This window comes from Mus musculus, chromosome 15, assembly GCF_000001635.26.
Source record: "Mus musculus strain C57BL/6J chromosome 15, GRCm38.p6 C57BL/6J".
NCBI lineage: Eukaryota > Metazoa > Chordata > Mammalia > Rodentia > Muridae > Mus > Mus musculus.
Window position 1 is genome coordinate 34,144,854 of NC_000081.6, and position 22,407 is coordinate 34,167,260.

The 22,407-nt window shown below is 44.8% G+C and overlaps 1 long non-coding RNA gene across 13 annotated transcripts; it reads right to left on the reverse strand.

The window, feature by feature from the left end:
* Positions 1-7,708: 7,708 nt before the first annotated feature.
* On the reverse strand, positions 7,709-22,039 carry Gm38594. 13 transcript variants are annotated; one of them, XR_003951613.1, is made up of 7 exons: positions 21,250-21,279; positions 20,020-20,098; positions 12,199-12,368; positions 11,042-11,151; positions 9,106-9,189; positions 7,825-7,993; positions 7,709-7,734 (listed from the first exon to the last, which is right to left on the reverse strand). It is a non-coding gene; the product is annotated as a predicted gene, 38594 (long non-coding RNA). The 13 variants fall into 13 exon arrangements; XR_003951611.1 differs by having other exon boundaries at positions 11,042-11,173; XR_003951614.1 differs by lacking the exon at positions 12,199-12,368 and having other exon boundaries at positions 11,042-11,173.
* Positions 22,040-22,407: the final 368 nt, after the last annotated feature.

Consider the following 22,407-nt stretch of genomic DNA (forward strand, 5'->3'; position numbering starts at 1 on the left):
CTTTTTTTTTCCCCCCTTGAATCTCACTATGTATCTCCTGCTGTCTTAAATCTCACTCAGGACACCAGGCTTGCCATCTGCCTCTGTCTGCCTTCTAAGTGCTGGGGTTAAAGGCATGCACCACTACCATTAATGGTGTGACCCACACGGTTGGCCCAATTTTCTGTGTAGTAGAGTCCAGAAAGAATTTTTGCTGCTCTGTAACAGCTTGAGAGCTGGGGAGTTGGCTTCAGGTAAGATTGCTCATTGCACAAGCATGACTGACTCCCAGCACTGTAGTGTGAGAAGGAGACGGACACAGTAAGAACAGGGGCCTTGCTGGTGGCAGCCTTGCTGCAAGCTCAGGAAGAGTCCCAGTGTCCTACTCTGGCTTGCACATGTTCATGCCACCACACTAAATAATTGATTATTTACCACACGCTGCAAGTGTTGACTAAATTTTAATGTAAGACATTTTTAAACAAGACAGTGATTTCTAACTCTAGCATCAAGGCATGCATGTGATTTCCCATTGTGGGATTGGTTTTGTTGTTATTGGAGGGAGGATTGGTTTTGTTTATTTTCTGTCTGGTGTTGTGGTTTGGTTTGGTTTGGTTTGGTTTGGTTTGGTTTGGTTTGGTTTGGTTTGGTTTGGTGTTGGATTTTCGAGACAGTTTTTATGTGTAGTTTTGACTGACCTTGAAACTTGCTCTGTAGACCAGGCTGTCCTCAAACTTACAGAAAACCACCTGCCTCTGCCTTCTAAGTCCTGGAATTAAAGGCATACACCACCACTGCCTGGCTTGTGTTTTATTACATTATGTGTTTGGGTACACATGTACTGTGGCACTCATGTGGAGGTTAGAGGACAACTTTCTGGAGATTCTTCTTTCAGGCTTGGGAGCAAGCACTTTACCACAGAATCATCTTGCTGGTCCAGCCATTTTATGTTTGTGTGGTTTCCTTTTCATATGTACCAAAGTATTCAAATTTAATATATGCAACACTTCGAGAAACTTTAAAGCATAATAAATCTACATCTAAACCCACCAGTGTTCTTAAGTGAAATAGTGACAGCATGGGAACATCAGAGGTGAGCTTGACTATTCAGTACTCTCAAATGCCTACCTTGGAAGAAATGACTAAGGGTCCATAGACACTTTTAAGATACTGAACTGATAGCTCCTGGAAAAGTTTCTGAATGTGCATAGATAAAATGGCTAAATCTGAATGATGTTGCCTGGAGGTTAGAGCACAACTGTATGTGATAGAGCCAAGCATAAAGCTCTTCTAGGGGAGCAGCAAGTGCCTCACTTAAAGTGAGGTTCTATGAGGTGTATTATTGAAGATCTGACAAATATCAAAGGGAGTTTGTGGTCATCTTTAGCTATAGAGAGGTTTTGAGGCCAACATGGGCTCTGTAAGGTCCTGCCTGAAAACAAAAATGAAAGAAAAAATTTGTAGGTTTCTATATCATGGATATAGGCAAATATATTCTAACTACAACCCTAAATCTAATTTAACTTTTGACAGGAACAACTTAGCTACAGAAAAATTAAGATGTGACACAACCAAAAATAAACCAATGCAAACAATGGCAGGTGGCTTGCTTTTCGGAGAGGTAAAGAGAGAATACGGACTTTCTCTGGGACAGACTTTTCTAATACAATGCTTACTGGTCAGTCCTGGAATCAGTGTGAAGTTGGAATTTAGCTCAGTGGTAAGATGCTGGCCTGGTAATCACAAGGCCCTCAGTTCTCTTTGCCACCACCACAGGAATGGTAGGGAGTTGACTTCACAGGAATTTCACACACACCAATAAACCGGGAACTCCCTGAACACATAAATAACTCACTGTATTTGTAAGCCTAGTTTTAAATATATATAACTATATATAGAGCTATAAAATGGGACCAAGCTCACTGACTTGCTGCAAGGGAGACAAATCCATGTATCAGTCCAAATTCTAAGTTCAAACATTCAGCAGTTAAGGTCCCTTATAGCTCTTCCAGAGGACTGGAATTTGGTTCCCAGGCAGGGAGACCCACAATTTGCAAGGACTCCAGCTCCAGCTGATCCATTGGCTTCCTTCAGGACTTCCCAAGCAAGATATTTTGAAGCAATATCTCATGTAGCCCAGGCTACTGCTCCCCTCTCCCTCTCCATCCCCACATCTAACAAAATCTCTTAAGTCTCCAAGTAGATAGTTACAGGTAACTGATTAAGAGGAAGAACTGGAGGAGTGTCTGTGACAGGTTTGTCTTTGCTATTAAGCCCTGGATATCTGTTTGGAACAACAGGTTAGGCTTAAGAGGCGTATATAGGAAATCTAGAGACATGACTCAGTGGTTTAGAATGCATGCTGCTCTGCAGAAGACCTGAGTTAAGTTCCCAGCACCCAGGATAAGCCTCTCACAACCACCTGCAATTCCAGCTCCTGTGTGTGCCTGTGTGTTCGCATACACACAAAATCTTTAACATTAGAAATAAATCTGGAAACACCACGAGGGATCACTTTGGCCATGAGCAGTTTCTCCTTCAAGTCAGGCCCTGAGTGCTGTTTTTCAAACAGGAACCTGCAGGTGGCACATCACCAGGTAGACATGCATAGGCAAGCATTGGAAGTCGTTCCTTGCCTGCATTCCAGTGGTTTGCTATCCAAGGTTGTTTCTTTGTATATTTTTCTCTTAAATGGGTCTTTGCTTTTCTCTTGTTCTAATTTCTGACATCATCCAGTACACACATTTGTGTACTGCTTTCTTATTTTCTCTCTCTGGCAACCAAACATGATACCCCCTCAGAATATAACACTTCATATTTTTTATTTATGTGCATGTATATATGCCACATGTGTATAGGTACACTCAGAGGCCAGAAGAGGAAACCAGATCTCCTATAGCTGGAGTAATAGGCAGCTGTGAGCCACCCTATGTGGTTGTTTCTGAAAGCAGCAGACATTTTTGACTGATGAGCATCATCTCTACCTCCCTCCCTCCCCCTATATAATACTAACATGATACAGGCACATGCCTGTAATCCCAGCACTGGGAGATGGAGGTAGGACAGTGTTCAAACCATCGCTTATATATTGCATTTGAAGGGGTGAGAAATGCATTATGTTAATTTTAAAAAAAAAGTGGGAAGGTGGTTCAGTGGGCAAAGTGCTTCTACACAGACCTCAGTCTAAATCTCCAAAATCCATGTCAAAGCTGGCCACAGCACTTTGAGACTAATCCCAACACTGAGGAAGCAGAGACCGGAGTATCCCTAGGACTTGCTGGCCAAGTGCCAGGTCAATGAGACGCTGTCTCAAAAAATAAAATGAAAGGCAAACACAGAAAAACCTTGTCTCAGGCCAGTCTCCAGTTACACATACACATGCACACATGCACAATAAATAACAGAGAGAGATACACTGTAGCATAGACATAAAAAAAAAAAACCTTGTCTCAACCAAAATATAAATTAAACTTTAAAAAAAAAAAACTTGTATATATGTAAGTGTCTTGTCTGTATGTGTGTATATGTACACGTGTCGGACTCTCACAAGCCCAGAAAAGGGCATGAGATCCCTGGGGTAGGAGTTAGGGGTGAATGCATGCCAGCATGTGGTAATAGAAGTCAAACCCAGGTCCTCTGCCGAGCAACAAGTACTCTTAACCATGTAGCCATCTCTTTAGCCTCCCTCCCCCATTTTAATGTATCAAACTCAGTTCTCATGCTTGCATAGAAAGTGAATTTTCTTTTTGGGTCTTTTTGGTTTTTTGGTTTTTTTTTTTTTTGGTTTGCTTTGGGTTTTTTCTACTTTGTTTTGTTTTGTTTTGAGACAGGGTTTCTCTGTGTAGTCCTGGCTGTCCTGAAACTCACTTTGTAGACCAGGCTGGCTTTGAACTCAAAAGTCTGCCTGCCTCTGCCTCCTAAATGCTGGAATTAAAGGCATGTGCCACCACTGCCAGGTACTTTCTTTCTTTTCTTTTTTTTTTTTTAAGATTTATTTATTTATTATATGTAAGTACACTGTAGCTGTCTTCAGACACTCCAGAAGAGGGCGTCAGATCTTGTTACAGATGGTTGTGAGCCACCATGTGGTTGCTGGAATTTGAACTCCGGACCTTCGGAAGAGCAGTCAGGTGCTCTTACCCACTGAGCCATCTCACCAGCCCTGCCTGCCTCTGCCTCCTAAATGCTGGGATTAAAGGCATGCGCCACCACTGCCAGGCACTTTCAACTGAGCTGTTTCCATAGCCACTAAATCAGTAACTCTAGTTTATAAATAATAGCCAACATTTGTACAGGACTAATAGAAAGTCTTCACTATGTCTTGCTTCTTTGGTTTTGTTTTGTTGTGGGGGTTTTGTAGACAGACACTCCAAATGAAGGCCAGGCTGAACTTGGACTCAAGTATTTTCCTGCTTCAGAATCCTGACTACTTGAATTAAAGGCACCCAGCACTCACTGTGTGTTCTGTAGCTCACTTCTTTCCTTAGAGCCATTCAGAGGGGGGTTATTATTCTAGTTAACAGGTGAGGAAACACTGTGCTAATTTCCCAGTGTCCAGAGGCTGATTGAAATACTGTATGCATGCCTTTTGTTGATGCTTCTTCGGGGCTGTTTGCTTTGGTTTTGAGGCAAAGTTTCACACAGCCCAAGCTGCTGACCAAAATTCATGATGTAGCTGAGAATGACCTTGAACGCCTGTGACTCCTCCTTCCACAGGAGGTACAGGCATCTTATGCCACTCCTGGCCGTTGTTTATGTTTAAAAAAAAAGCCCCCAAGGATTCACTAAACACCTCACCATAAATCATGGCTTCATCACAAGAGCAGAGAGGAAGACAGGAGAGAAGGAAGGGAAAGGGAAGGAAAAAGGGCAACCCTTTGTTACTAGGCTAGCAACTGGTAGTCATGTAGGTAAGAAAAACATTAGTTTTTCATATGTAAAAAGGGAAGATTTATACAGAACCAAATGACTCCTTAGACAGGCAAAGCAAAGGGCACTTAGAGGGAGAACATCAGATACAACTGGGCACACTATGAATGGATATTTATTTTTTTGTTTGTTTCAAGACGATCTCTCTGTGTAATAGCCCTGGCTGTCCTAGAAGTTGCTTTGTGGACCAGGCTGGCTTAGAACTCAGAGACCCACCTACCTCTGCCTCCCAAGCACTGGGATTAAAAGATGTGAGCCACCACGGCCCAACTATGAGTGCATTTTTTTTTCCATTTTTTATTAGGTATTTAGCTCATTTACATTTCCAATGCTATACCAAAAGTCCCCCATACCCACCCACCCCCACTCTCCTACCCACCCACTCCCCCTTTTTGGCCCTGGCGTTCCCCTGTACTGGGGCATATAAAGTTTGCGTGTCCAATGGGCCTCTCTTTCCAGTGATGGCCGTCTAGACCATCTTTTGATAGATATGCAGCTAGAGTCAAGAGCTCCGGGGTACTGGTTAGTTCATAATGTTGTTCCACCTATAGGGTTGCAGATCTCTTTAGCTCCTTGGGTACTTTCTCTAGCTTCTCCATTGGGAGCCCTGTGATGCATCCAATAGCTGACTGTGAGCATCCACTTCTGTGTTTGCTAGGCCCCGGCATAGTCTCACAAGAGACAGCTACATCTGGGTCCTTTCGATAAAATCTTGCTAGTGTATGCAATGGTGCATATTTTAATGTACTTTGTCTTAATACTGCTTCCATGTGCTTCCAACTTAGTATACCAGAGAATGAAGTCAAAATGTTTGCTTTTCTGTGCCTAGCTTCCCATCAGATGTGCAAAGCATGTCACTAATTTCACATATACTCTTGTGCAGATGTTTATATTCATATGCGAGTAAATTAATATACAGATAGAAGTACAGAGGTACATGTTCCCCCTCCTTTAAGGCAGATATTGATTGGCATGTCATAACTAGCAGCATGTTGTTGCTTTGGCTGTTTTACAGTGTATCTTAGAGATCTCTCCACCTTGTTCCACAAATATATCAGTTCTTTTTATCACAGTGCTGTGTAGATATATTGGAAATCACCTAACCAGCTATATATGGAAAGAATTTACATTTAAACACGTAAGTTTATGCCAATAATTGCTTACCTGTTAAACTTCATGTGTAAGTATAGCTGAAGATAAAAATCTTAGGTTGCAAAATTGAAGAGGCAAATGACATGAACATTTGTAAGTTTGATAAATTCACCAGAATGCCCGTGAAAGTTGTGTCACAGAAGAATTTCTGGAGTCAGGAATGGTGCTTCACACCTATAATTTCAGCACTGAAAAGACTCGGGCAAGAGGAGTGCCAACCAAGGCTACCTAGAGAGTTTCAGGTTTGACTGAATATACCTTTCTGTTGTGATAAAGCACCATGTCCAAGGCAATTTAAAGAAAAGAGAGTTTAGTTTGGTTTATAGTTCCAGGAGGAATCCATTATGGTGGAGAAGTATGACAAGCCACTGGCAAATCAGCTAGAACAAGCACCTATGTTAGGATCAAATGAGACTTATCCTAAGTGCTGCCATTTTATTTTCAAACACCATTTTGATCATAAGATGAAATTAAGTTCGAGATCCCAGGCTCTAGGGGAGCTTTCCAGATGGCTAGCCAACTTGTTCTATTCCCTAAAACAATGATTGTTCCTGTTTGGTTTCAGACCCTGGAACAAGGGACTGAGGTGCATATTTAACATAGCAGACCTGGCCTCCTAGCATCCTTCAGTCTCTTTCTGGCATACCCTGTCCCCAATCCCGATCTTTCCAGCTTGGGGGCTGGGCTGCCTATCTCCCAGAGGATCTTCCCTACATAATCCAGACATTTTGGTCTTATTGCCCCTTCTCACCCCAACCCCTACCTCTCTCCCCTTCTCTCCTGTCTTTATGTACTTATACGTTATCTCTTTCTCTTTCTCCTCCCTGCTCCTCTTCCCATGTTGACTTCCCTGGCCTTGGCCTTTGGGCTCAGTGAAGTCACCTGAGAGCAGCTTCCCAGTAAAGCTGCCTTTAATATTTCTGATGATGCCGAGATACTGGTATAGAAGCAACATTGCTCTCCCAGGGCCTGGCAGAGCCCTCCCCACTCCAGAAAGAATAATTCTAATCCCCTTCTATTTTGTAGTACTACTTCAGCCATTGAGTCCCCTGACTGTTCTAAGTGACAGATAGACTTTTCTAAGTGAGCTAAATAGAAACCATAAGGTTGCTATGGCCTGAAGAGTCTGATCAGTTTTGACTAAGGCTGTAGCACCAGTGCAGATTCCTGCAGCTATGCCTGACCCCACAAGCACCGAAAGTAGACTTGCTGAGGCCCCCAAGTCCCGTTTTTCCCCGTCTCCATATAGGTGCTGACAGGAACATAGTAAACGAGGGAATAGTGCAACCAGAACACACAGGCTGGAGTTTTGGAGTATCCATGCATGGCCCCAGGTACATGCAATCCAAGTCACGAGGCAGGAGTTGCTACTTTCTGTGACAAGGGTATGATCGCAAAGATGCTTAAGGTGAGGGAAGCTATCTAATCTTCCCCCTTCTCCTGTCACATACAGCCCCTTTCCAGTCACTGAAGGGTGTCTTAGGATTTTACTTCTGTGAACAGATACCATGACCAAGGCAACTCTTCTAAGGACATTTAATTGGGGCTGGCTTACATGTTCAGAGGTTCAGTCCATTATCACCAAGACAGGAACATGGCAACATCCAGGCAGGCATGGTACAGGAAGAGTTGAGAGTTCATCTGAAGGCTGCTAGAATACTGGCTCCCAGGCAGCTAAGACAAGGGTATTAAAGCCCACAGTCACAACACCACACCTACAACAAGGCCACACCTCCCAAAACTGGGGATGTTCCCCAGGAATACCTTGGTGGGCTTTTTAGAGGTGTTAACAGATTTCCGGTGGTAGACCAGCCAGTATAATATAGGGGTCCGGGGTCCAAGCAGAGCTTACAATCTTCTCTGGTAAGGTTAGTAGTGTAAGTTAATAAAATTGAAGGTAAAGTTGAACAGTCCAAACAGGAGAGATGAGACTCTAGGGAGAGAGAGGTGTGATAACAGGATGAAACTGAGTTTATGAGGGAAGAGGAATCTGAGACAGGCTGAACTCACAGGTTCTTAGAACAGGTATCAACATCACTGGGGCCACTGATTCTATTGCTACAGGGGTAAATCCAGATGGAACTTTTTGTTTTTAGATCTGGAAAAGGAGTCCCCTATTTTTCTCATGATGTTAAGCCCCAAATGTTTCCAGCTTCCCACCCTCTACTCTTCGATCTCCTTTCTGTTCCTGAGATGGGGATGGGTCTCTCCCCCATGTTGAGCCTACCAGTCCTCCAGGTGTTGGGTTCACTGTCCTGCACATCTGGATCTGGATAAGATCCCGATTACCATGCACATATCGCATTAGCTTCACAGCCCCACATACTACAAAAGAAGCTTTCAGTACCACAGCAAGTCTCCTAGTCCTTTGTCCCTGGGCACATGAAGAGTTGGATAGCTGCAAATTATCAGTCTTGCCAGGCCTTTTTACAAGTCAACCTAGCTTTTTGCAGGTCCTGATATGATCCTGGATCCTTCCATATGTCTCCAGCTAAGGTGTAAATGTCTTGGTTGAAAAACAGGAAAGGTGGTACTCATCGGACCAGTTAGGGTCAAAGTCTGTACCTCTCTCCCTAGGCCTCTTGGGGTTTCAAAGTATCAGTTTGCTGGTAACAGCTTGGTGAGGGTTGACTGCTATGGCCTGATTTCTAAGCAAAGCAAGTATGAGGAGCTCTGTGGAGATCTAGTAGGACCTATGGTCTAGGGTGCAGTGTGGGTACTTGAGAGCCAAGAGTATTTGAACTCTTAGCTTTAGTAGATCCTGCAAATGGGCAACAGCTGGCCAACATCCAATGCTGACCTCGGGTGCTTGATCTTTTAGAAGCTGTTCCCTGCGGTGTTTCAGCTGTTGAATTGTTTCTCACCCAGCAGGCTTGATGTGGAAATTATGGATCCAAGTCTTTATCCTGTCAACCTTTATAGCTGTGTGTGTTATCAGTATCACCGTATGGGGCCCTTCCAACAGGGCTCAAGGGTCTTGTGGTTATCTCTTAATCCAGACCTCATCACCTGGTTCAAAACAATGGGGAGGGAGGGCAGACTCACAGGTTTGACAAATGCTTGGCCATATTTGCTTTTGCATCCTGTGAAGAGCCTGCACCATGTCCAGAAATCTCTGATGGTCATATTCTGCAAGAATTTCAGATTGAAGGTTAGATAGGAGGGGAGGAGTTCTCCCATACAGTATCTCAAAAGGGGTCAATCCCAAAATATAGGGGGTGTTTCTAGCCTTATATAAGGCATAGGGTAGAAGGACCACCCAGTCACCGCCAGTTACTAGAGGTAATTTAGTTAAGGACTCCTTTAGGGTCCAATTCATCCTTTCTACCTGCCCTAAACTCTGGGAGTGATAAGCACAATGTAGTTTCCAGTCTGTCCCCAATGTCTTAACAAGTGATTGTGTTACCTGAGAGACAAAAGCCAGTCCATTGTCAGAGCCCAGCAACGAGGGCAGACCATACCTGAGGATGATGTCCTCCAGTAACTTCTTGGCCACCACGCCTCTACCCAACCTGAAAAGGTATCTACATCCATGCATACAGACCTGGCTTAATTTCAGTGTAGTCTTTCCCAGTTTGCAGCTGACCTTTGTCCTCGTAGCCTGGTTCCCAGGCTTCCTTGCCCCTGGTTAGGGGGTTTACTGCCTTACGGGCCAGGCCGTGGGAAATGATCTCATCTACTAAGGGTCCTAGGTGGAAGATTTTGTATTTGGCATTCCTTAGCAGTTATTTGGGTTTCCTGGGACCCAGGTGGGTTCTCTGATGAATTTCGCTATCTAGTAAATTCTGAAGGAAGGATCACATGACCATCTACTGAGTGGAACCATCCTTTCTGTTAAAGTCCTAGACATTTTGTTTGATCGCTTTTCTTTTCCAGGCTGTAATGCAGAGTCAGGGGAAGCTCTGGAGGGATCAGCACTACCATGGCTTTTGGCTGTAGAGTCTAACACAGCCTGTTTTGCAGCCTATCAGCTAGCCTGTTTCCTCTTGCTCTCTTTTCCATGCCCTGTTTTTGTCCTGGGAAGTGCATGATGGCTACTTTGATGGGCAGCCATAATGCCTCTAACAAGGCCAAGATCTCATTTTTATTTTTGACAGTCTAAACTCTTTGTCAAAAGGAGTAACCCCGTTCTTTATATACGAGTCCATGAACATGAGCCATAGTGAGAGCATATTGACTGTCCATGTAGAAGCTAGCAATTTTGCCTTTTGCCATTTTTAAGGCCTGTGTCAAAGTGATTAATTCAGCTTTCTGAGCCAAAGTCCCAGGTGGTAGGGCCGAAGCCCATATGAGTCAAGAGCCCCCACTGCACCACCTTCCACGAAGCTGCTTCCATCCATAAAATAAGTCGCTTCCGCATCTGGCCAGAGGATGCGCAGTCTGTCTGGCCTCAGACTCTGAACCTGGCTCAGCACTATTGAGCTGTCATGCATGACATCCAGGTCTGGGCTCGGGAGCAGAGTAGCCAGGTTCATGACAGAAGCAGGGTGGTATCTAATGCAAGGCAGGTTTAGGAACGGGGACTGATAGTGCACCAGGTGGGCACTAGATATCCAGCAGTCTGGGGAGTTTTTGAGAATCCCCTCAATGGCTGCAGGGTCCAGCCTTTTAGACAGACAAGCCAGGGTCTGAGTCAATACCCCTTTGGCTATGCTCTGTTCTTGTCTATGTACAGGTAGAAGGGCTTATGACAGGGTGAGTGCTGGGGCCCCAAGGAATGTCTCCTTGAGTTTGTGAAAAGCTTTGTCCATCTCGGGAGTCTAGTTCAAAGTATTCTCCTGCCCCCTGGTGGCCGTATAGAGGGGCTTTCCATAAATCCAGGTACCCAGAGTCTACAAACACCCCCTCTCCCCCCACTAAGCTCAAGAACTCATGAGTCTGATACCAGGTCTTGGAGATGGGGATGTTGAAGATTGTCTCTTTTCTGGCCTGGGATAGCAGGCATTGTCCTCTGCCCCCTTAAGTATGTACCCAAGGTTACCTCACTTTGGCAGAACTGTGCCTTCTTCATAGACACCTGGTATCCCATCTGGTCTAGTTGTCTGCGCAAGGCCTCTGTCATCAAATGGCAATTGTCTTCATCTGGAGCAGCTAGAAGGAGGTCATCAACATACTGCAAAAGAGTTATTTGGGGGTAGGCCTGCCTGTACTCCCCCAGGTCTTTATGCCTCATCGAAAATGGTGGGTGAGTTCTTGAATTCTTGTGACAGCCTAGTCCATGTTAGGTGTCAGTTAAATCTGTGTTAGGGATTGCTCCAGTTGAAAGTGAACAAAGGCTGACTATCTGGTGCTAGTAGCACTAAAGAAAGCATCCTTAAGATCTAGTACAGTTAGACATCCTGTTCAGGAGACAGACTACTCAGTAGAGTGTAAAGGTTGGACTGTATGATGAATATCTTCTATTCTCTTGTTCACTTCCCTTAAGTCTTGTATGGGCTGGTAGTCACTGGAGTGGAATTTTCTTACTGGCAGGAGGGGTGTATTCCAGGCTGATTGGCAAAGGACCAGTTTCCCTTGCTTCCAGAGTTATGTGTGGCGTTATTCCCTATCTCAAATCTCTAGGCATGGGGTATTGGTGAACACTAGCTTGCCTGACATTGGCCTTCAGTTGCAACAGGATTGAAGCACAGTGTCTAGCTAGCCCTGCAAGATTTTTCTCTGCCCATACCCCAAGAATTTCGTCTCATAACCTTTCTAGGTATGGGTATTTAAGGATGACATATATTCTTATTCTTATATTCTTCTAAGGTCACAGTCAGTACATGTATGGGACTGCTCTTATTTAAGACCTGCACTCCCTTGGAGCCAATATGGATCTGTGCCCCCATCTTGGTTGGGAGGTCTTGGCCTAGGAGTGGATATGGGCATTCAGAAAATAAAAGAATGGCTTACCTGTCCCATTCCTAGGTCCACTTTTCTTTGGGTAGTCCATGAATATTGATTGCTTCCAGTAGCCCTTTGGACCTATGTTCTCTTGTTGGATAGGGATCCCATAGGTTGTTTTAAGATTGAATTCTGTGCCCCAGTATCTACCAGGAATTCTACCAGCCTCCCCTCCACCTTTAGGGTTACCGGGGACTCATGGAGGGGACATAAGCCCTGACACCCTCAGTCGTTCAGTTCTTCTATTTCAAATACCTTTGATTCTCCCTTCTTATGTCTCTTGGGAAATTCATTTTTCCAATGGCCTTTTTCATTACAGTATGCACATTGGTCCTTCTGGAGTCAGGGCCTCCCCTCCTGACATGGTTGAAGAGGGCCTATGTTGTTGATGGCTCTGTGCTGCTTGCTCTCCTGGGAGAGACTGTCTGAAATGAAGAATGAGGCTCATACTCAGGTGGTTTCCTGTGAAACAATCCCCTAATGAATAAAGGAGCCAATCATCAAGTAGGCGGGACTTCTGGGTTGGATGGAGGAAGAGAGGAAGCAGGAGAGAGTTAGGTCCTTTTTGGAACTGGGCCCCAGAGGGATAAGATGTAGCTGCTAGCGTTCCCCGGTATAATGGTGGGTACACAAGGATTCACCATCAGAGGAATAGGATTTTAATAAGGCTTACAAGATTAGGTTTTAGTTGTTGTGCCCAGAGATTGAGTTACCATTGTCTCTGAACTAAGCTTGTGTTGCGTTTTCCTTCACACTGCAGCTCATCTGGGTTCAAGGGAGAAAGGTACAGCAGCAAAATGTGGGTTTGCCAGATGTGCACCACAAAGGCCGTGGGGGATTTGAAGCACGGGGTTGGCATGGTAACAACCTGCCATTAGGAACCTAGTGGGCTGGATGAGGAGACTGTGGAGTTCTGAGTCAGAGTCCTTATGAAATAGAAACAGGTCAGCCATTGCCCACCAGTGCGTGGCCAGTCAGGCCTCCAGGGCAGAGGCATGAGTGCAGGGACATGCCAACTCCATCTTCTTTTGTAATATTTCCCACAACAGGCCTGCTTCCCCATTTCTCTTCCATATGCTATTTTTTTTTTTAACTCAGATATCAGATTTCTCCCTCCCAGAAGCCACCTTCTGGAGTCCCCTGGTCTGCCTACCCTCCAGAGTCTCCCTGTTGTTAAAGACTTTTTCAGCTATTGTCAGGAGCTCAACCATGCGCTTACCTTCAAATCTTTCTAGCCATTGGAGTTTTCGGTTGATATCTGGCACTGCTTGGTTGACAAATGCTTGGTTCATGGCAGGTGTGGTAGGCTTCCAGCAGTCTCTCAAGAAATGCCCCCTAGAGTCTCCTCCTTACCTTGTATGACCTGTCCTACTTTAGACAAATTTGTAGACCTCCTAGCAGCCTTTTGGAGACCCCTCATTAGAATCTGGCAGTAGACCTTAAGCCTATCCTCATAAAGGAGATTTTTGGATCCCAATCAGGGCAAACCAAGGGAAAAGCCACATCTATATTGACGTGCCACTAGAACCTAGAACCAATTTCCGGATGTCACTGTCACTCACTCCTCAGTCCTGAGGAGTACCTGCAAAAGCTGTTGGCAATTGTCCCAAGAGGGTTCATAAGTAACCATTACAGAGTCGAATATATCTATGAGGGCAGTGGGTTTCTCAGAGAAATTAGGATTCTGCATTATTTATTTGTATAACTCACTAGTGGAAAGGGGATGAGTCCTGTATTGTCTGCCCTGCCCATCAGGAGGGCCAATGATTTGCAGGAGCTCATGATGTGTTAAAATAGTGGCTTGCATCTGAACACAGCACACTAGGCCAAAACAATTCCATATGTGAGAGGTTTATATGGGGGTGGGGGTGTATGGGGGTGGTAACAGAAAGAGAAGGGGGAAAAGAAGGGGGAAGGGGCATTCCCCTTATTTATATAGAAAACGATGTAACACAGGTAAAGGTGGGAGGTGAATCAAGTGGATTCTGGAAATATGGTGCCCGTTGTCTTGGCAAAAGGTCTGTAGGTCGCTCTGTCGGCTATGTGATGTCATAGGTTTGAGAGATCCTGATGCCAGCATACCTCCCTTCTTGTTATAAAGAGAAGGAAAGAAAAAGGGAGGGGGAAGCTGATGGTGAAAAGGGAACAAGGGTGTGTCTCTTAAGTTACGACCTACTGTCTAGGGGAGTCATCAATTTTGGAGGGTAGCTGACTTTCACCATTGGGATCTACTTGGTAAACGTTCGCATCAGGTTCCTCTGTGGACAGCAGCTCTTCTGTGGGCAGCGACTGGTAATCCTGTGACAGGAGCTTCATTAGCTGTCAGGACATCTAGCCCGCATCGGTTCTGAAGCACCACGGCCACCAAAGAATCGATCTGTTTCTGGATATTAAGTACAGTTTCAGATATTTCTTGAAGATTGCTTTTAAACTTGGACATGAATGTATTATATTGGGTCATGGAAGTTGTTATCCCTGCAATTCCAGTACCAGCACCTATGGCTATTCACCAAGACTGGCAAGACTTGAACTGCCCTCTTTGTTTTGTTTTGTTTTGTTTTTGTTTTTTGAGACAGGGTTTCTCTGTGTAGTCCTGGCTGTCCTGGAACTCACTCTGTAGATCATCCTGGACTCAAACTCAGTAATCTGCCTACCTCTGCCTCCCAAGTGCTGGGATTAAAGGCGTGGGACACCACTGCAGAGCCTGAACTGCCCTCTTATTTTGAGCAGCTATCATATTTACATCTGGGATTGGCACAGGCTCATTTCCCTGGATTACTCCCAGTTCAGGGAAAAGGAGTACCAACGTGCAAAGTCCTGACCAGCTGGACGGTAGGCGATGATATACCTGAGTGCCACAGAGAATTGACGTGTTCTGGTCTGCGGGGCATTGTGGCAGAGATGATGTATCGAGGGTTATGGTTCTATTGCATTCCAGGGAGCTCAGTGTTCCTACAGAATGAGTCCCGGAGGTCTTAAAACAGTTTGCTACACCAAAGAAAGGGATAGAGGTAAGGTATGGAGTCATGGCAACATTAGAGTCAGGGCAGCTGACAAAGGATGAGGTAAGGTTACTTGGCAATATCACCAGAGATGCTGTAAGTGACAATTGCGAGTTAGTTCCAGGAGGTACGCATAGCCAGCAATCTTTAAAGCATCCAGGCCTGGTGACATTAAGGAGTTGGTATGCCGAGGACAAAGTCTAAAGCAAAAGGAGAAATGACAAGGTGGTGGCATTGATGAGGGGTGATGTCACAGAGGTAAGGACCTCAGAGGAGGGTTTGATTATCTCCCCTACTTTTCCAATATCTAGGGATTGGGCAATTGAGACATATTTTCTCTGGATAGGGATGGTACTTACTGGGGAACTGGGCTGATTTTTACAGTAGAGCTTACCAACACCTCCTGTCTCCCACCTGGAATCCCATGGTCTTGTATGTAGAAAAAGAATGTCTTGCGATGTTGATAGAAGAAATGATTGGTCCGTGATCCTAGCATATGTATCTGACAAGACCAATATGGGCAGCCCCCATATTCATCTGGCCATTTTCTACAATAATCTCTTGTCTGGTCAAAGAGAAAGCAAGTATAGAAATCATAATAGTTAGATGGGATAACAGACAGATACAGGGATGATAGCAATTTGGATCAGTTCCTGGCATCTGGCTATGGAGCAGTTTCCTGACCCTATTTGGAAAGACTGTTCGTTATCTGTGGGGGTTTCTTGACGAATCTCCAGATGTAAGGGCTGACCTGGATGGAAATGAACAGCAGGGGGAGGACAAGAAACCCATGTCTAATTCAGTGAGGTCAAGCTTCGCTGCCAGAGTGGAGTCTCGTTTTCTGGGGTTGGGGACAAGGTGGATGGTCTCAACGTCGCCCAGAACTTAATAGAGCATGGTCATGTTAGGGTTGATGTGTATAAAGAAGAGTCATTTTTAGGTGGAGGAATGAAAGGTTTGAGGTGAGACAGATGGACCCAATGAGAGAGTCTCTTGAATTTAGCAGCTGTAGGTATCACAAGGATTACCTTAAAAGGGTCATGCCATTTGGGAGAGAGGGGTTAGGGCCGATGGTATGGAGGGGATAGAAGGACTTGGTCTCCAATGTTGACAGGCAGTAGACAGGAGACAGTGTATGACTGCAGTAGATGGTGGTCAGCAAAGTTCCATAGGAGAGAATGGAGGTGGCAAAGTAATGGGGTGAGTAGATGGTCTGGGAGGGGAAAGCATTTAGGTGAAAGACCAGGAGTTAGGACTGGATGTCCATATGTGAGTTCAAAGGGTGAGATGAGGAGAGGTTCCCTGGGGAGAGCTCTTAGCATGAAAAGAGCCAGAGGCAGGAGTTTTACCCAATCAAGGTGAAGTTCTTTTGACAGCCTAACAAGAGTGTTTTTTTTTTTAATTTCTTTTTAAATCTTTAATGCAGTTTTCCTAAAATGCTGTATTTTGTTTGAATTGTGTGCTTTTTTTATTAGATACTTTCTTCATTTACATTTCAAATGCTATCTCCTTTCCTAGTTTCCTCTCTGAAAGTCCTCTATACCCTCCCCCCACCCTGCTCCCCAACCCACCCACTCCTGCTTCCTAGCCCTGGCATTCCCTTGTAGTGGGGCATATAATCTTCCTAAAACCAAGGGTCTCTCCTCCCATTGATGGCCAGTTAGGCCATCCTCTGCTACATATGCAACTAGAGACAAAATCTCTGGGGGTTACTGGTTAGTTCATATTGTTTTCCTCATATACAGTTGCAAACACCTTTAGCTCCTTGGGTACTTTCTCTAGCTCCTTCATTGTGGGCCCTGAGTTCCATCCAATAGATGACTGTGAGCATCCACTTCTGTATTTGCCAGGCACTGGCATAGCCTCACAAGAGCTAGCTATATCAGGGTCCTTTCAGCAAAATCTTGCTGGCATATGCAATAGTGTCTGGGTTTGGTGGTTGTTTATGGGATGGATCCCCAGGTGGAGCAGTCTCTGGATGGTCCTTCCTTCTGGCTCAGCTCCAAACTTTGTCTCTGTAACTCCTTCCATGGGTATTTTGTTCCCCATTCTAAGGAGGGACAAAGTATCCACACTTTGGTCTTCCTTTTTCTTGAGTTTCATGTGTTTTGCAAATTGTATCTTGGGTATTCTAAGTTTCTGGGCTAATATCCACTTATCACTGAGTGCATATCATGTGTGTTCTTTTGTAATTGGGTTACCTCACTCAGAATGATATCCTCCAGATCTATCCATTTGTCTAAGAATTTCATAAATTCATTGTTTTTAATAGCTGAATAGTACTCCATTGTGTAAATGTACCACATTTTCTGTATCCATTCCTCTGTTGAGGGACATCTGGGTTCTTTCCAGCTTCTGGCTATTATAGTGGAGCATGTGTCCTTATTACAAGTTGGAACATCTTCTGGGTATATGCCCAGGAAAGGTATTGCTGGGTCTTCTGGTCATCTGCTTTCATTGTGTCCTATAACAAGAGTGGTTTTTAAAGACTGGTTAGTTCTTTCTACCTTACCTGAAGATTGAGGGTGATAGGGAATAGGAAAATGCCAGGGGATGTCTAGGGCCTTAGATAGGATAAGAAACTTGGGAAGTAAATTCAGGACCATTTTCTGATTGGAGAGAGGCTGGGACACCAAACCGGGGGATGATCTTTTGGAGGAGGAGATCAGAGACTGTCTGAGCCCTTTTGTTAGTTGTGGGAAATGCTTCTACCCACCTGGAGAAGGTGTCCACCAAGACCAGGAGGTACTTGGCATGTCTGACAGTGGGCATGTGGGTAAAGTCAAGTTGCCAGTCAGTTTCAAGAAGGGAACCTCTAGCCTGATGGGTAGGAAAAGGGGTGCTATGCTACCTTGAGTTGGAGTCAGACATCTGACAGATTTTGCAAGAAGCAGTGATAGATTTTAAAAAGGGTAAATCCTCAGGACTAGGCTGTTGGTGAGTCTTAACAAAAGAAGACAATGCTTGGCTGTTAGGATGAAAGAGTTGGTAAAGATAAGTCAGAGTTTGGTAGGTGTCGGGGATGAAGGTGGAGATAGAGGTTGTAATGTAAGAATGTCCTGGGGAAGAGGCAGGCGGATTTCTGAGTTCGAGGCCAGCCTGGTCTGCAGAGTGAGTTCCAGGACAGCTAGGGCTACACAGAGAAACCCTGTCTCGAATAAATAAATAAATAAATAAATAAATAAATAAATAAATAAATAAATAAATAAAAAAGAATGTCCTGGGGAGAATGAAACAAGTCTAGGCCCCTAAGGACCACAGCTCTAGCTACCTCACCAGCTCAGGAGACAATATAGTCATCCAACTGGTGGGATCTGCAGTGGACAATCCCAGTAGCTGTGGGGAGATGGAAGGCCTTTAGCATGGCCATAATGTGGTTTGCATTAGTTACTGATCCTCCTTTTGTGGTATGTAACCCGTGCTCCTTCCAGATAGCAGCGTGAGATAAGAGGGTATGAAAAGCATATTTGGAATCTGTGTAGATGTTGAGGGATTGTCCCTGTGCCCGTCGAAAAGCACGGGTAAAGGCTACTAGTGCAGCCTGTTGATTGGTGGTATGAGCAGGAAGGTCCTGTGCCTCCACCACCTCAGTGTCTGATACTATGGCATAGCCAGCACTTCTGGCCCCTTCATGTAAAAGGGAGCTGTCCTCTGTATATCATGTATAGATGGCCTGAGGCAATGTGCCCTCCTGTATGTGTGAAGGATGATTAATAGTTCCTCTAAAGTTTCAGTGCGGGAGTGAGATAAGGAATGGTCAGTATTTGGTCGAGGAAGAAAATTGGAAATATTGAGAGGTAGGCATGACTGGAAGGTGAGTGTAGGGTCTTCTATTAGAGATACCTGAAGAGAAAAAACCCTGGAGGGAGGTAGAGTCTGTAAGCCTTTATAAGTTAGGAGCTGTGACAAGTTGTGGGGAGAGAAGACAGTTATAGGTGACCCAAAGTTTTGTTCTTTTGACTCTTGAATAAGGAGTTCAGTGGCTGCTAAGGTATGGATACAAGATGGCCATCCTTGAATGGTTAGATCTAGTTTTTTTTTTTTGTTTTTTTGACAAGTATGCTATAGGTGCAAAAGAAGGTCCCATACCTAAGACTCCAAGGGCAAATCCCTTTTTTTTTTTTCTTTTTAGTTATGTAGAGGGAAAAGAGAGGCTGTAAGGGAGTCAGGTCAGGGGGATGTAAGACTGGGTCCTTAAGGAGAGCCTGTTGGAGCCTTTGAAAGGGCTTGGTAATAGGTTTGAGAAGAGGTACATGGGTAGGGCCTAACACTGCTTCATATAAGGGTCGAGAAAGGAGGGAAAATAAAGGAACCCACGAACAAAAAAACTGGCTATTCCTAGGAATGATAAAATCTCTTCCTTTGTAGAAGGAACAGTTAGAGACTGAATCAGATTCTATCTTAGGTAAAAGCCTTGGGGTTGGAGTAATTGTTAGTCCCAAATAGGTGATCTGAGGGATAGACAGTTGGACTTTTGAAGGTGAGACCCTGTAGCCTGGACTGGAAAGGAAATTTAAAGAGCAGAGGTGTCAGCTTGACTAATTTCTAGAGAGGGCCTACAGAAAAGGACATCATCTACACAAAGTACAGTCTTAGATTTAGGGGGAGATAAAGAGAGTAAGTCAGAAGCCAGGGTCTGGCCAAATAGGTGCAGACTGTCTTGGAATCCCTGAGGTAGAACAGTCCAGGTAAGTTGGGTAGAAAAGTGGGTGTCAGGATCTGTCCAGGTAAAGGTAAATATGTTCTATGACTGGACATCTAGACAGATAGAGAAAAATGCATCCTTGAGATTTAGGACTGAGAAATGGGGAGTCCCTGAGGGGATAGCGGGAAGAAGTGTGTAAAGATTAGCCACAACAAGATGGAGAGGTACTACTGCAGATTTAATTTGCCTGGGGTCTTGAACCAGGCAATAGGTTCCATTAGGTTTCTTAACTGCTAGTATAGAGGTATTAAAGGGGGGGGGGGGGAGAGGTAGGGCGAATGAGTTTTTTTCTCAAGAGGTCAGAAATGATAGGCTTAAGTCCCCTGAAGTTCTGGAGGGGGGGGGTGTTGCTGAGCTTGGGTTATATACCTGATAGAGTCCAGTAATTGGATGACAACAGGAGAATGGTGTTTAGTAACATCCCAGACTTGGGGATCTACCAGAGAATCTAGTAAAGGAAATAACATGGTAGTTTTAGTAGGTTGGCTGGCCAGAAGAAGAAGAGGAGCTGATAGCAATCACTAACAAAAGGCTTCTTCAAAGCTTAGGTGCCATCATGACAGATTCATGCCAGATACAAAGGTTCTACTAAAATTCTGCTATGCCTTTAGGTGTTGTACTTGGCTCTCCTCTCTCCCTTCCCCTCCGACATGGCTCTGGGTCATGACCACTCTGGACTCTCCAAGATGTGTCTGCCTCTGGCTATGCCTCCTACATATCTATAATAAACTTTCTCCTCTATCTTACATAGGAACAGCCATGTGTCGGAGACCATGCCATGAGAAAGCAAGCCTTTCACAGCTTCCCACCCTAACAAGCCAAACGGCCTTGTGCTAAGGACCCGGTCATCACCCCCTCCTCCCTATTCCCCTGCTAGCACCTGAGGCTGTAAAAAGATGAATTATAGTCCCCTCTTCCTTATCTCTTCCTGACTCCCAAGACTTCCAAGGACATGAGTTACATGCTGAGCCCAGCCTGACACCCAAGGCTGTTAAGGAGTATCTACATTCCAGAGATAAGATGCAGAATGCATCCACTGGGGGACACTTAGTTGGTTTCTTTCCACCTTTCGCAGTTGGAACAGGCACCATAGTAAACACATAAGCTTAACAGTCTTTATATTATAGGAAGACAATACAATAGAAGGGTAGCTGGCTGGCCAGGGAGTTAAGAGCAGAGTCAGTGCACATCTTCAGTGCCAGGTCAGGTAGACACAACTTCCTTGAAAAATGGTCAGCATTTTGACATGAAACCATCTATTAGTGTGGTCTTTGAGCTGTGAGTACCCAGGGATGGTATAGCTGTGAGAATTTTTATATTGATTTCTATAGTGACTATATTAATTTATATTTCTACCAGAAGTATCTTATTATAGTCAGTGTTCTATTGCTATGAAGGGACACAATGCCCATGACAGTTCTTATAAAGAAAAGCATTTAACTGGGGGCTTGCTTTCAGCTTCAGAGGCTTAGACCATCATGGCAGTGAACATGGCAAGTAGGCTGGAGAAGTAGCTGAGATGTATATCCTGGTCAAGAGAGAGACTGGGTCTGGCAGGGGCTTTAGAAACCCCAAAGCTCCCTCCAGGGGCACACTTACTCCAACAAGGCCACGCCTCCTAATTCTTCTACTCCTTTCACTTCCTGGTGACTGAGTGGCAACCTGACAACCTGAGCTCAATCCATGGGATCCACATGGTAGACAGAGAATGGACTCCTGCAGATTGTCCTCTGAACCCTGTGGGAAGCCAACTCCAAGATGGCGCCAGTTTCCGATTGCCGTTGTCATAAACAACACCACTGCACAGGCGTCAATTCGAATTTGGCGCCAACCCCTCCCAAGAGGGTGCATGCAAATTGGGTGCCACCAGACTGACCAATCCCAGGGGGCCATGGAGCCTTCTCCTGTGCTGGGGTGCATGTAAGCAGGGCTCCCTGGGCGCCCGGGGTCTCCGTAGAAGCATCGAGGCATTCCTGCAATAAAGGCTGTTGAGAAGAATCCGACTGTGTTGTGTCGTTCTTGCTGGTCTAGAGCAGACGCGACAGAGCCCTACAAATGTACGTTGGTACATGAATCCTCTTTTACAGATCTAAAAAATAAAAATAAATCAATCTGTGTCTTAGTTAGGATTCTACTGTTGTGAACAGACACCATGACCAAGGCAACTCGTATAAGGACAACATTGAATTGGGGTGGCTTCCAGGTTCAGAGGTTCAGAGGTTCAGTCCGTTATTATGGCAGCATCCAGGCAGGCATGGTTCAGGAGGAGCTGAGAGTTCTACATCGTCATCTGAAGGCTGCTAGGAGAAGACTGGCTTCCAGGGAGCTAGGAAGGTCTTAAAGTCCACACCCACAGTGACACACCTACTCCAACAAGGCCACACCTACTTCAAAAAGGCCACACTTTCTAATAGCGTCATTCCCTGGGCCAAACATATACAAACCATCACAATATGATACATTTTTTTAAAGCTTTAAAAAAGTTATGTGTGGGGCTGGAGAAATGGCTCAGCAGTAAGGGCACTGACTGACCTTCCAAAGGTCCTGAGTTCAATTCCCAGCAACCACATGGTGACTCACAACTGTCTGTAATGAGATCTGATGCCCTCTTCTGGTGTGCCTGAAGACAGTGGCAGTGTACTCACATATATAAAATAAAAATTAAAAAAATAAATGTTAGGTTATTTGCCTGCTTGCCTGTATATATACCACTTGTACTTGTGTACTTTGGGAGGCCAGAAGATGACATCAGATCCC